Genomic DNA, 12,730 nt, shown 5'->3' with positions numbered 1-12,730 from the left:
ACCGTCTGTGGGAAGAACAAGAATCAAGCCAGCGTTCTTCCATCACTTCCAACAAAGAAAGATGCTAAGATGTTCAAAACGCCTACGGCAAATACAAGATGATGAGATTTGTCGGGATGAAGTAGAGCGAAGGGCTTCCAAGAAAGACCCCCCCTCCGCCCAAGCATGGAGGTAGACCGGAAGAGCCTCTTCCCCCAAGGGAGGAGAAGGAAGCATCATCCCCGGCCCTCCGGCCTGACGGAGGTCATTCAGAGCCACCAGAGCATCCACTTCACCGGCCTCCGGTGGCACCATGCTCAGGCCACCAAGACCCAGGTCCATCGACGCACAGGCCAAGCAAGGGTCCCGGGGTACGCTCGGTAAGTTCCAACTCAAGGACTCGCTTCTACAGGGATGAGATTCAAGAGTTGCATAAAAAGACTCGAAGGCTGGAAACCACGATAGAGAACATGCAGGAGGTCTTAAACAACCTACTGCAAGGAAAGTCAAGCATACCCCTTCCTAGGCGTAAAGAGAAGGAGCATGAAAAAGGGGAAGACACTGTCCCCATAGACGATGGGGGAACCCGACTTTCCACCAATGAAACTCCCCCGACAAGGTCCCATGGGGAACCTAGGCCGACGAAATGCCCCCAAGAGCAAAGGAGGAAGGAAGACGATGGTCGTAAGAATGAAGCAAAAGTCACCTCAAAAGAAGCGCCCCCCGCAGTTCCCCCGAGGAACACCACCAAAGCAAGGGTTCAGTCTGAGGACCTGCGAGACTCCTCAAGCAAAAAGAGGAGAGGACTAGACACTAAAATGCGAAGCCCTCGAGACAAAATTACCACTGCACCTGGGGGGCACAAAGATAACGAAGAATTTGACCGTGATTCGCCCTTCACAAGGGAGATCCAGGCTGAGCAAATGCCCACTGGCTTCAGAGAGCCTTGCATGACTCCGTACGAGGGTACTACAGACCCAAAATATCACTTAGACTCTTTCAATAACTTGATGAGGTTAAGAGGGGTCAACAACAGGGCAAAGTGCCATTGCTTTGTCGTTATGCTTAAAGGAGTGGCATACAAGTGGTTCAAGAGGTTAAGGCCAGGAACAATCAAATCATGGCAGCAATTCTCTGATGAATTTCTTAAGCAACACCATGCAGCCTGTGATTACGTCATGCCAATTACCAGCCTCGCTAACATAAAACAAGGCGAGAATGAAAGTCTAAAGAACTATATCCATAGGTTCAATATGGAAGCAACGAAGGTGGGAAGCTTAACCAAAGCAGAGCTCAAGATGGCTATTACAGCCGGAGTACAACCAGGAAGCAGGTTATGGAGTAACATGCTCAAAACAGAAGTTTCGAATTTGGATGATTTCTTCGAGAGAGCACAGAAGTACATACGTGTGGAAGAGGGCCATAAGAACTCGAATGTTGAAGAAAGCGAACCTTCCTCCAGTCGCCCTACTACCAATACGACTGAAGATTCCATATAGAAGGGGGCGTCGTGCTAGAGGGGTCGCTGACCAAGTTTGAGATTGAACTAAGACCATCTAGCCATGAAAGTCCCAACCCGAGGGGAGATCACCTCAAAAATTGCAAAAAGGGTCTCAAAAGTAGACGCCTGCAAAAATGGTCTCAAAAGTAGACGCCTGCAAAAAGGGGTCTCAAAAGTAGACGCTTACAAAAAGGATCTCCAAAGTAGATGCTTGCAAAAAGGGTCTCAAAAGTAGACGCCTGCAAAAAGGGTCTCCAAAGTAAACTCTTGCAAAAAGGGTCTCAAAAGTAGATGCCTGCAAAAAGGGTCTCCAAAGTAGACGCTTGCAAAAAGGGTCTCAAAAGTAGACGCCTGCAAAAAGGGTCTCAAAGTAGACGCTTCCAAAAAGGGTCTCAAAGTAGACGATTGCAAAAAGGGTCTCAAAGAAGACGCTTGCAAAAATAGTACTATGCCTAATGACAAGAAGGACGCTTCTCGCAGAAATAATAAGTGCGCGCAAAAATATATAAAAGGATAACTAGAACCCAAGGGGTCAATATATCCTTATAGATATGATTAAAATACAAAAATATAGATATAAAAGGATAACTAGAACCCAAAAATATATAAAAAATCCACCATAAAAAAAAATCTCCAGTACATGGTTAAAATACAAGGCTAAAGGTCACTTAGTCACATTATCAGGCTCAGACCTGTAAGTCTTGTGAAACCGGGAGATTGTCCCAAGGGAAGCATCACCTTATGAGCTGTGAAGTATGGCCTTGCTAGGCTAAGAGGCCAAGCTACGCGTCACGAGAGGGCAGGTGCATGAGGCCCTCGCATAACGAGGCCCTACTTGTCTTCAGGCTAAAAGATGTCGAGGGCACTAGAGGCTTGAATGTACGAATTCTTCCCTTGTGAATTCCATCCAAGAGAGCCACCCTCGATATGCGAGGCTCATGGCTGACCTCCCACACACGCTTCAGCACTCGGACACGGGTACCCTAAGGCGCCACCCTCGCTACACAAGGCTCACGGCTAGCCTCCTACGCGCATTGTGTCTACGCGAGACATCGCGTCCTGCCTCCAAGTGATCACATGGGGTGCAGCCTCGCTAGACTTCCCATGTCCCGCATGCATAGACGCATGCATCCGAACATAGGTCCCAAAGGCCCGCCTCACTATGCGAGACACTAAGGACCCTGAACCCTCTTGCTATGCAGGGCATTTCGCTAGGCTTTCCGCGTGCACCTTGCCTCGCCTTACGCACCAGCCACGGCACCCGCTAAGGGCGTTCCACCCAGCCGGCCGGGCAACGGCGTGCTCGCCAAAGGAGAAGAAATCAATGTTTGGATCCTGCCTCCATACACCGCAAAGGGTGCGCTCTATGAACCTATATTCAATAGCTGCCCTATCCACCTCTAAGGAAGCGACCCTCTCCTGCGACGTGACTGCAGCAGGCTTAGCACCCTCAAGTTCTCCTTCTAAGGAAGTGACCCTCTCCTGCGATGAAGCCGCGGTAGCCTTGGCACCCTGGAGTTTGGCCTCTAGGTTGGTGACCCTTTCCGGCAACATCATAGCCTTGGAAATCGCCCTCTTCTTCTTTTTCGATGAGGCCGAAATTTTCGCCAAGGCCTATTCTAGCATAGACCTGGTTTCAGCAAGCTCCCCCTCAAGTTTGTGGACCCGAACTACAAGACGGTCCCTCTCGGCATTCGACGTGGAAAGGTTGTGAGCCAAGTCGGCAAATGACCACTCTACCTTGGACACTGGTAAAGAGCCCAAGCGTCCCGCGTGCCCCAGGCGCCTCGCGCGCGCCCAGTGCCTCATGCGCCCAACGCCTCGCGCGCCCAACACCTCGCGCATGGCCCGCACGCCCCAGGCGCCCCTCGCGCCCTGCGCATCCCGTTCGCCTGACGACACCACCAGGAGACAAGCGTCTCGCGGTCCCCAAGACGCCACGTGCAACAGTCACGTTGTGGTCCTCGTGGTGGCCTCCTCTCACACACCAGCCTCATCCTTAGGGGTGTCCACGCGGTGACCATGGAGAAAGAAGAGTTAAAATATGGATGGTACGGTGTCCATGTTAGACAGGTAGTGGTAGTACAAGAATGGTACATGGTCAGGATTCCCTCAACATGCTTATGAGATCCGTACCCAACAAGTAGTGGAGGCATAATATGGTACCAAGACAGGAGTACTTTTGCAGACCCCTGACACGTACTAGAGCAAACCCCCACTCTTCCAACACCACTACCCCTGAAACCACTTTCTTAATAGTGTACTTGTGTACCATCTGGTCCCCTGGACCACAATGTATCAGGAGCCATTAGAGCCCACTATAAAAGGAACCACACTTCCACATGGGAGGGGGTTGGAAAAAATATTGTAGCACTACACCATATGAAATACAAGTTCGTTTCACCATTTTCTTTCTGCAACTGTTCTTTGAGTTCCCAATTCGATCTTTGAAGTTTTTCTTTTGATAATCTCTACATTTCTATTTTTCTAACTTAACTTGGTTGAAGAGTTCTCACCGTCAACAATGTTTTTCCGCAATTAGTTTTTGAACAATTAATTAAAGGTTATGTTTTCTTTAATGTTTTGATGTAAATAACAATGGGATTCCATATTTTGGATTTTTATAATAAAGTTATATTATTTCTTGAATGTATTCCCAAAATAGTAGTTATGTCTTGGTAGTTTTTAATGGTCTGAGGTCTTAGAATTATTTGGGTCATTACATTATTTGTACGAGAAGAAGTGCGAGATATACACCGATCATAAGAGTTTGAAGTAATTCTTCACCCAGAACGACTTAAATATGAGACAGAGATGTTGGCTGGAATTGGTGAAGGACTATGACTGTGACATCCTTTACCACCCAGGAAAAGCCAATGTAGTGGAAAATGCTTTAAGCTAGAGGGGCCCAGGACAGTTGTTTAGCTCGAAGCAGATATCGAAGGAATCAGCTGAGATGACTAGAGCGAGGATTGAGTTAGTTGTGGGCCAGTTTGCAAATATTACTTTAAAATCTACCCTCTTGGAGAGGATAAAAGAGAGTCAAGTGGATGAGGCCCAGTTGTAGGAGGTTAGAAGGAATGTTCTAGCTGGAGTAGCTAAGGATTATTCCATTTCAGAGATGGGTTTACTGCGGTACAAGGAACAGATTTGTGTTCTGATGGATATGGGTATTAGATGTGAGATACTTGATGAATCCCATACTACACCATACTCACTCCATTTGGGCACCACAAAGATGTACCAGGATCTACGAAATTTATATTTGTGGCCTGGGATGAAGAAGGACACGATTGAATACGTAGCCAAGTGTTTAACTTGTCAGTAGTTAAAGGCTGGACACCAGCGACCAGCGGTGTTGTTATAGCCTTTGGGTATTCCCGAGTGGAAGTGAGAGGATATTACCATGGATTTTGTAGGAGGTTTTCCCAGGAAGGTGGGGCAACATGACTCGGTGTGGGTGATAGTAGACAGGTGTAGAGTCCAAGAACTTTACTTAGCTAATTGTTTAGTAGTATTATAGTATGTTTAAGTGTTATCTTTGTTACTATGGATTTTTGGTTCAGACCGGGAGTTATTTGGACACTCATAGTAGTACTTATAGATTTTTCTAAGTTTAACCTATAGTTTAAGAATATTAAGTATAACCTAAGGTTTGATTAATGTGACTGATATTAAGGATTATATTATTATATTATAAGGTTTAGACATCAACCAATAGGATTTTAAGCACATGTTTTGAATGGTAATTAAGGATTAAGTATTTTGAGGATTAAATTAAATAAGGGTAAAAGTTTGAATGTATAGGGTCAGTCAGCAGCTTTGAGCACGTTGAGGGCTTAGTCAAGGCTGTTTACTCCATTCAAACTCAGCTAAAAATGTGTAAATTCGTGTTTAAATATTCAGCGTATGCCGATATATCGCAGCTATAGGGGGCGATATATCGCAGCACGTAGATACGGAAAACACGAATCGATGCACGGTCGCCTCGGGAACAAAGGTCCAGGCGATATATCGCCTATAGGGGGCGATATATTGCCTCCACCAGCATGAATTCAAATACTTTTGAATTCTTTTCCCTTCAGCCATTCAAACTCCTTCAACAGTCCAGCATCTTCTGAACGAGTCTTCAGCCTCTGCTGAACGATTATTCAAATGATTTTCACTTAAAAAGCCATTATTTTTATTCAAGTAAAATCAAGATATTTTCATTCCCAAACTCTATAAATAGGACCTAGTACCCAGCCATTATTCACCATTTGCTCTAAGTTCAGAGGCTGCTAGTGTTAAGTGAGTGTGAGAGTGTAAACACTTGGTTTGGGGAAAAACTATAAGCTTAAACATCATAAGCTTATCAAACACTTTGGGAAGTGAGTTCTATAGTATTTCGGTGAAGGTTAGATTGATCTTGCAATCTTTGAGGTAAACCCAAAACTCTAGTTCTTTTCTGTATTTTTATGTTATTTCCTTTCTCAAAACCTTCTACTCAGTCCCCTAACCTTATTCTTATTTTGGTTAGGGAATCCAAGCTTTTAAGCATATAAGTCGGTAAGTATGTTTTCTATGGTTTAGTCTTTCCATCTCTTTCATTTCATCTCCTTTCTTTAGACTTACTCTTTCTTATGGTTTTAGGAGTGTTCCAACAATCCCAACTCAGTCCATAATCTCGGTAACTTTGGTAAGGAAATAGGCTAGAATCAACATGTTATGTGATTATGTTATCTATATGTTTTATGTTATTAAAAGTGTTATGATATATGTGTATGTTTGTAGGCTTGGGCATATGACCCATATGACTAACAAGACCCCAAATGGGTTATGGGCATATGACCTACTTAGCTAGTAGGACCCCACTAATCCCATGGGCATATGCTTGTTTAGTCTATGGGACCCCAAGTAATAATGGCCATTATAATAAGTGTATGTTATATGTATTATGTTAAGTCTTTATGTTTTCTTATGAAATTATGTATGTGACTTTGTGTTAGATTTTCCTTACTGGGCATTAGGCTCACTCCTTTCTGTTTATGTGCAGGAAAATAAGTTTAGAGGCGGAAAGATTCGTGACGCTTGGAGAATGTGTATCGATGATGAATGGAGTCAAGGGGCCGAGCGTTATTCGATTCGAGGATATAGTCTCCCTTTTATGTTTTTATGGTTTTTATGTGTATTTTCCGCATTATTATGTAATGTCTTTTATTTTAAATCTTGTTTTGTTTTAAAGACAATGGGATCCCAAAATCCTTCTTAGTATTCTGTTTATTTGTAAATAACTCTTATTTTCAAGTTACTCAATAAATTATGGTATTTTCGTAAAAATGTAAGTTTTATGTATAGTTTCGATAATGGTCCAATTAGTCTAGATTAGTGGGTCATTACAACAGGTACACCAAGTTAGCTCACATTCTGCCAGTGAAGACGACCTATACTGTGGATCAATACGCAGAGTTGTATGTGAGGGAGATTGTACGTCTCCATGGGGTTCCTAAATCTATAGTATCGGATCAGGATCCCATATTTACCTCCAAATTTTGGGGTGGTTTATAGAAGGCTATGGGAACTCAACTGAAGTTCAATACACCCTTTCATCCTCAGACAGATGGACAGTCTGTGAGGATGATCCAGATATTGGAGGACATGCTTAGAGCATGTGTGTTAGACTTAGAGGGTTCTTGGAGTAAGCACCTCCCATTGATTGAGTTTTCATGCAACAACAGTTATCAATCAATGATTGAAGTGGCTCCATATGAAATGTTATATGGAAGGAAGTGTAGACCACCCATTCATTGGGATGAGATGGGGGAGATGAAGTATTTGGGACCGGAGATGGTTCAGAAGACTAATGAAGCTATTGAGAAGATCCGAGCTTGAATGCTCACTTTGCTGAGTAGACAAAAAAGCTACACTGATCCTAAGCGTAGGGACGTGGAGTTTTATGTGGGGGACAATGTGTTTTTGTGAGTTTCACCTTTGCAAAGGGTGTAGATATTTGGGAAAAAGGGAAAGTTGAGCCCTAGATTCGTAGGAACTTTTGAGATCCTGGAGAGGATCAAGCAGGTAGCCTATAGATTGGCTCTGCCACTGTCATTATCAGGAGTTCCCGACGTATTCCATATCTTAATGCTTTAGAGGTACATCTCGATATGACCCATGTATTGGGATATGAGGATCGGGAGCTATAGACAAATTTGTCGTATGAGGAGCGACTAGTTTAGATCCTAGACAAAAAGGATAAGGTTTTGAGGAACAAGACTGTGACCTGGGAGCTGGTGTCGGTTATGAGGGATCAGTATCCCGAGTTATTCAAGTAAATTTTGAGGACGAAATTCTTAGTAGGAGGGGATAGTTGTAACGTCTCAAAAATTCTATTAGGGTTTAGTGCCTTGATTAGCGTGCTGGGAGGGCATAATTGGATATATGTCAGAATTTATTGGGAATTCGTAGGACGACTCGAGGAATTAGCGGGAAACGGGGCAAATGAACATTTTGCCCTTAAGGGTAACAAATGGGCTAGGTTACTACCAAGGGTATTTGATCTTTTGTAGGGGGATAGGCTTGAAAGACTATAGGGACTGATCAGAACTTAGTAAAACTCCTCAAATACTCTCTCTCTCTCTCTCTCTCTCTCTCTCTCCCCCTTACATGTTCTCTTCCTCTCCCTCTCTTGTGCTTTGAAGCTGAAGGCATTTTAAAGGAAAAACCTTGGAATTGAGCAGGAAATCTAGGGGAAATTAACCTAGGAACAACCAAGCAATTTATGAGGCTTAAAGCTTCTAACTAAGGTAAGATTTAGGTTCTAAACTGATGATTTCTGGTTAGTTTTGATCATGTTAAGGGTTACTTGTTGGGGGTTCTAAATTTGGCATTTAGGGAGGATTAAACTAGTGATATATAGGCTATATGTGTTGTTTTTGAAGTGATGTTGGGAATTCTGGACCTGGTTTTGGCTCGGGTATGTAGTTAGGTTGAATTTTGAGGCTGTAGTTGAGGGGAAAATGTAGAAAAACCAAGGGATTTCTGGGTTCATGGGGGCGCGCCGCGACCCAGTTCATGGGAAATGCGGCCCGCGTGCCCCAGAAGACCCTGGGACGGCTTGCTAATTTGTGGCCGCATCGCGGCCCTAGAGGGCAAGTCGTGGCCCACCTCCCCCCTGGAATAAGAGGCTGGCGCCTTCAACTTGAGGCGCACCGTGACCCTTAGGGCCAAGTCGCGGCCCACCTAGGAAGCCATAGCCAAGTTTTGTTATTAGGCTCGAAGAGGCTCGGGAACTTAAACCTAAGTGCTCGGGACGAATTTTACTACCCAGTTGAGTAGAATTCGAGGTCCCTGAGGCTAGTATTTGTTTCTAAAGCATTTAATTGGATTAGATTTTAATAGTTATCCATTGTCGCTTGTGACTAGGATTACCATTAAGGCTTGGGATTGAGGATCGTGCTCAGGACCGCTTTACTTCCTTCGCTCGGGACTCGAGGTAAGAAAACTGCACCCAAATTGTGAATGAGATGGAGATTCCCTGTAAATGAACATGTGCGCTCTATACCCTGAATATCTATTATGTGTGATGTGAAAGTACGACCTAAGGGAGTTGGGGTGATGTTGAGTGTACTGAACGCAGCTCGGCCTAAGCGAGTTAGGATCAACTAAATAACCAGAGGGCTCGGCCTAAGGGTGCCAATCCCTAATTATCTGTATTAAGATTGATCTATATGTTTGAATTAAATCATTGTTGTTGCTTAGTTTAGCATTTGTATTCTATTGTTAATTGGACCGATTGGTCTAGGTTTGTTATATACACGTTGTTGCTATTTTTTCTTGTTGAATAAAGTCTTCTTGGTGAGCCTTGGCTCACGGGTACTACGTGGTGCAGATAAAGGCATGGGAAAGTTGGACCAACCATGAGTTGGAGAGCTTTAGGGGCGAAGTGTACATCGGTAGCTGCTCGACCGCCACGGCCGAGGGAATAACAGGGACTAGAGCTCAAACTTGTATTTTTCCATTTAGATTGTCTACTGTTGTATTAACTTTTGAGGGTTGTATTCGCCATGTAAATCTTATTTTCGAGATCCCATGTATCAAACTCTTATTTTAATGAAAATTGACCATTTTACGATCAAAATCTTTTAACCCTAACCTGTCACTTAACTTAGAAACACATTTATGTTCAAACGACTTGATTAGAAAGTCTTGCCCCATTCTAAACACACAGTGTAACGATCTTGGTTATCCAGGGCATTACAGGCACCATACCAGAGGGAACCTACTGAACTCAAGGAGTTACAAGATCTCTTAGACTTGGGATTCATCAGACCGAGTCATTCACCATGGGGGGCACTGGTTCTATTTATGAAGAAGAATGATGGGAGCATGAATATGTGTATCTATTACCACGAGCTTAATGAGGTGACAATTAAGAACAAGTATCCACTACCCTAGATCAATGAATTATTTGATCAACTCCGAGGAGGGACTATATTTTCAAAGAGTGATCTACAGTCTGGTTATCACCAACTCAAGGTTAGGGAAGAAGATATACCAAAGACAAATTTTAGGACTCGATATGGACATTACAAGTTCCTAGTTATGTATTTTGGTCTTACCAATGCTCCAGCTGCATTTATGGACTTAATGAACCAGGTCTTCAAGGATTACTTGGAAAAATTTGTCGTGGTGTTCATTGACGATGTCTTGGTGTACTCCAAGGATGAAGTCAAGCACGAGGAACACTTAAGATTGACCATGCTCTGACTAAAGGAACACCAACTTTAAGTTAAGTTTAAGAAATGAGACTTTTGGCTATCACAAGTAGTGTTCCTCGGGCACATAGTGATACGAACCACACCAACATTGTGATGAAACTCGACACCAAATATGGAATAGCCACCAAGAACATACGAGATTGGAATGGAACCGCGACCCAATGCTTAGCCAAGCACGAACCTTGGTATGAGGAAGACGCCACAAACGGGGATGGAATCCGTTTGATAAGTCAGGATGAACGCCACAAGGAATCTCCTTGATAAGTTCAAAAGTTTCTTCAAGAATTCAAGAAGAAATAAACTCACAATTTCATTCAACATAATCTGCCTTTTCACATTGTTTTGGCAGTCCTTATAAGGACGAAAATTACATGAAAACAAGATCCTTGGTCTTCCTAATGAAAGCACCATAAACAAGACCTTTCGGCTCACACAACTCTTCAGCTCACACAAGTCAAGTGTTTGACTTTTACAAAATAAAGAAAGACCAAATAACAACAATAACGTAAATAAATTAAAATGACAAATACAATAAGACTCATGAAGCTCCTAAACTCAGTCAACTTTGATGAGTAAAACAAGTCTTTGTTCTCCTTCAATGTTGACCACGGTCTCCTCTTGTTTTAGGACTTTGTGGACTAGGCTGTTAAGTTCTTCCTTGAATCTCTTGGCTCGTGCCCTCGTCACTGGACCAACTGGAACTTGACTTGATACTTGGGTCTTGGTGTCCTCATCATTCCCCCCCCCCCCCCTCTTTAGAAGGATTTGACCTCAAATTGTCACCTGCATCAAAAGGACTCAAATCAGAAACATTAAAAGTAGCACTAACATTATACTCACCTGGTAAATCGAGTCTGTAGGCATTGTCATTGATCCTTTCAAGTACTTGAAATGGACCATCTCCTCGAGGTAGCAATTTTGAACGCCTTTGTGTTGGGAATCGCTCTTTCCTCATGTGTAACCATACCCAATCACCGGGCTCAAAAACCTGCTTATGACGACCCTTGTTTGCTTGCTTAATGTATTGTTCAGTCCTTCTCTCTATGTTGAGTCGCGCCCTCTCATGGATTTTCTTCACAAATTCTGCCTTCTTCTCGCCATCTAAATTCAAATGCTCAGAAACAGGTAAAGGTGATAAATCCAAAGGAGTTAGAGGATTAAAACCATAAACAATTTCAAATGGTGAAAATTTAGTAGCAGAATGCATTGAACGATTATAAGCAAACTCAACATGTGGCAAACAATCTTCCCAAGTCTTAATATTTTTACTTATGATAGCCCTCAACAAGGTGGATAGGGTCCTATTAACTACTTCTGTTTGACCATCGGTTTGAGGGTGACAAGTAGTAGAAAATAATAGTTTTGTCCCAAGTTTTCCCCACAATGTTTTCCAAAAATAGCTTAAGAACTTAGCATCCCTATCTGATACAATTGTTCTAGGCATACCATGTAATCTCACAATCACCCTAAAGAACAAATCTGCAACGTTAGAGGCATCATCAGTTTTATGACAAGACATAAAATGAGCCATCTTAGAAAATCTGTCTACAACCACAAAGATTGAATCCCTCCCACGCTTACTTCTAGGTAAACCCAACACAAAATCCATTGAAATGTCAACCCATGGTGAACTAGGGATAGGTAGGGGTGTGTAAAGGCCATTTGGCTGAACTCTTGATTTAGCTTGCCTACAAGTGACACACCTACCACAAATTCGCTCAACATCTCGTTTCATGTGGGGCCAAAAGAAGTGCTCTTGCAACATAGCTAGGGTCTTAGCAACTCCAAAATGTCCCATCAACCCTCCCCCGTGGGACTCTCTAACTAGCAAATCTCTCACAGAACAATTAGGTACACACAACCTATGCTCCCTAAACAAGAAACCCTCATGCCTATAAAATTTTCCGTCAGCAGACTTTTCACAAACAGCATAAGTTTCCCAAAAATCATGGTCAGCAGAATACAACTCCTTTATGTGTTCAAACCCAAGAAATTTAGCATCAAGAGTAGAGATTAGGGCATACCTGCGAGAAAGGGCATCAGCAACCACATTCTCCTTACCTTGTTTATAGCGAATGACATAAGGAAATGTCTCAATGAACTCAACCCATCTTGCATGTCTCTTGTTGAGCTTGTGTTGGCCTTTCAAATGTTTCAAGGATTCATGATCTGTGCGAATCACAAACTCCTTTGGCCACAAATAGTGCTGCCATGTTTCTAAAGCACGCACTAGTGCATACAATTCTTTGTCATAGGTGGGGTAATTGAGGGCAGCCCCACTTAGCTTTTCGCTAAAGTATGCAAGCGGTCTCCCATCCTGCATAAGAACAGCGCCAATACCTATTCCAGAAGCATCACATTCAACTTCAAAAGTGTTAGAAAAGTTAGGCAAAGCAAGTAAAGGAGCATGAGTAAGCTTGTATTTCAGTAGCTGAAATGCCTCCTCTTGAGCTTCACCCCATTTAAATATCACATTCTTTTTGATAACTTCTGT

The sequence above is a fragment of the Humulus lupulus genome, chromosome 1 (genome assembly GCF_963169125.1).
Source record: "Humulus lupulus chromosome 1, drHumLupu1.1, whole genome shotgun sequence".
Lineage (NCBI taxonomy): Eukaryota > Viridiplantae > Streptophyta > Magnoliopsida > Rosales > Cannabaceae > Humulus > Humulus lupulus.
Note: the sequence above shows the minus strand (reverse complement) of the source record.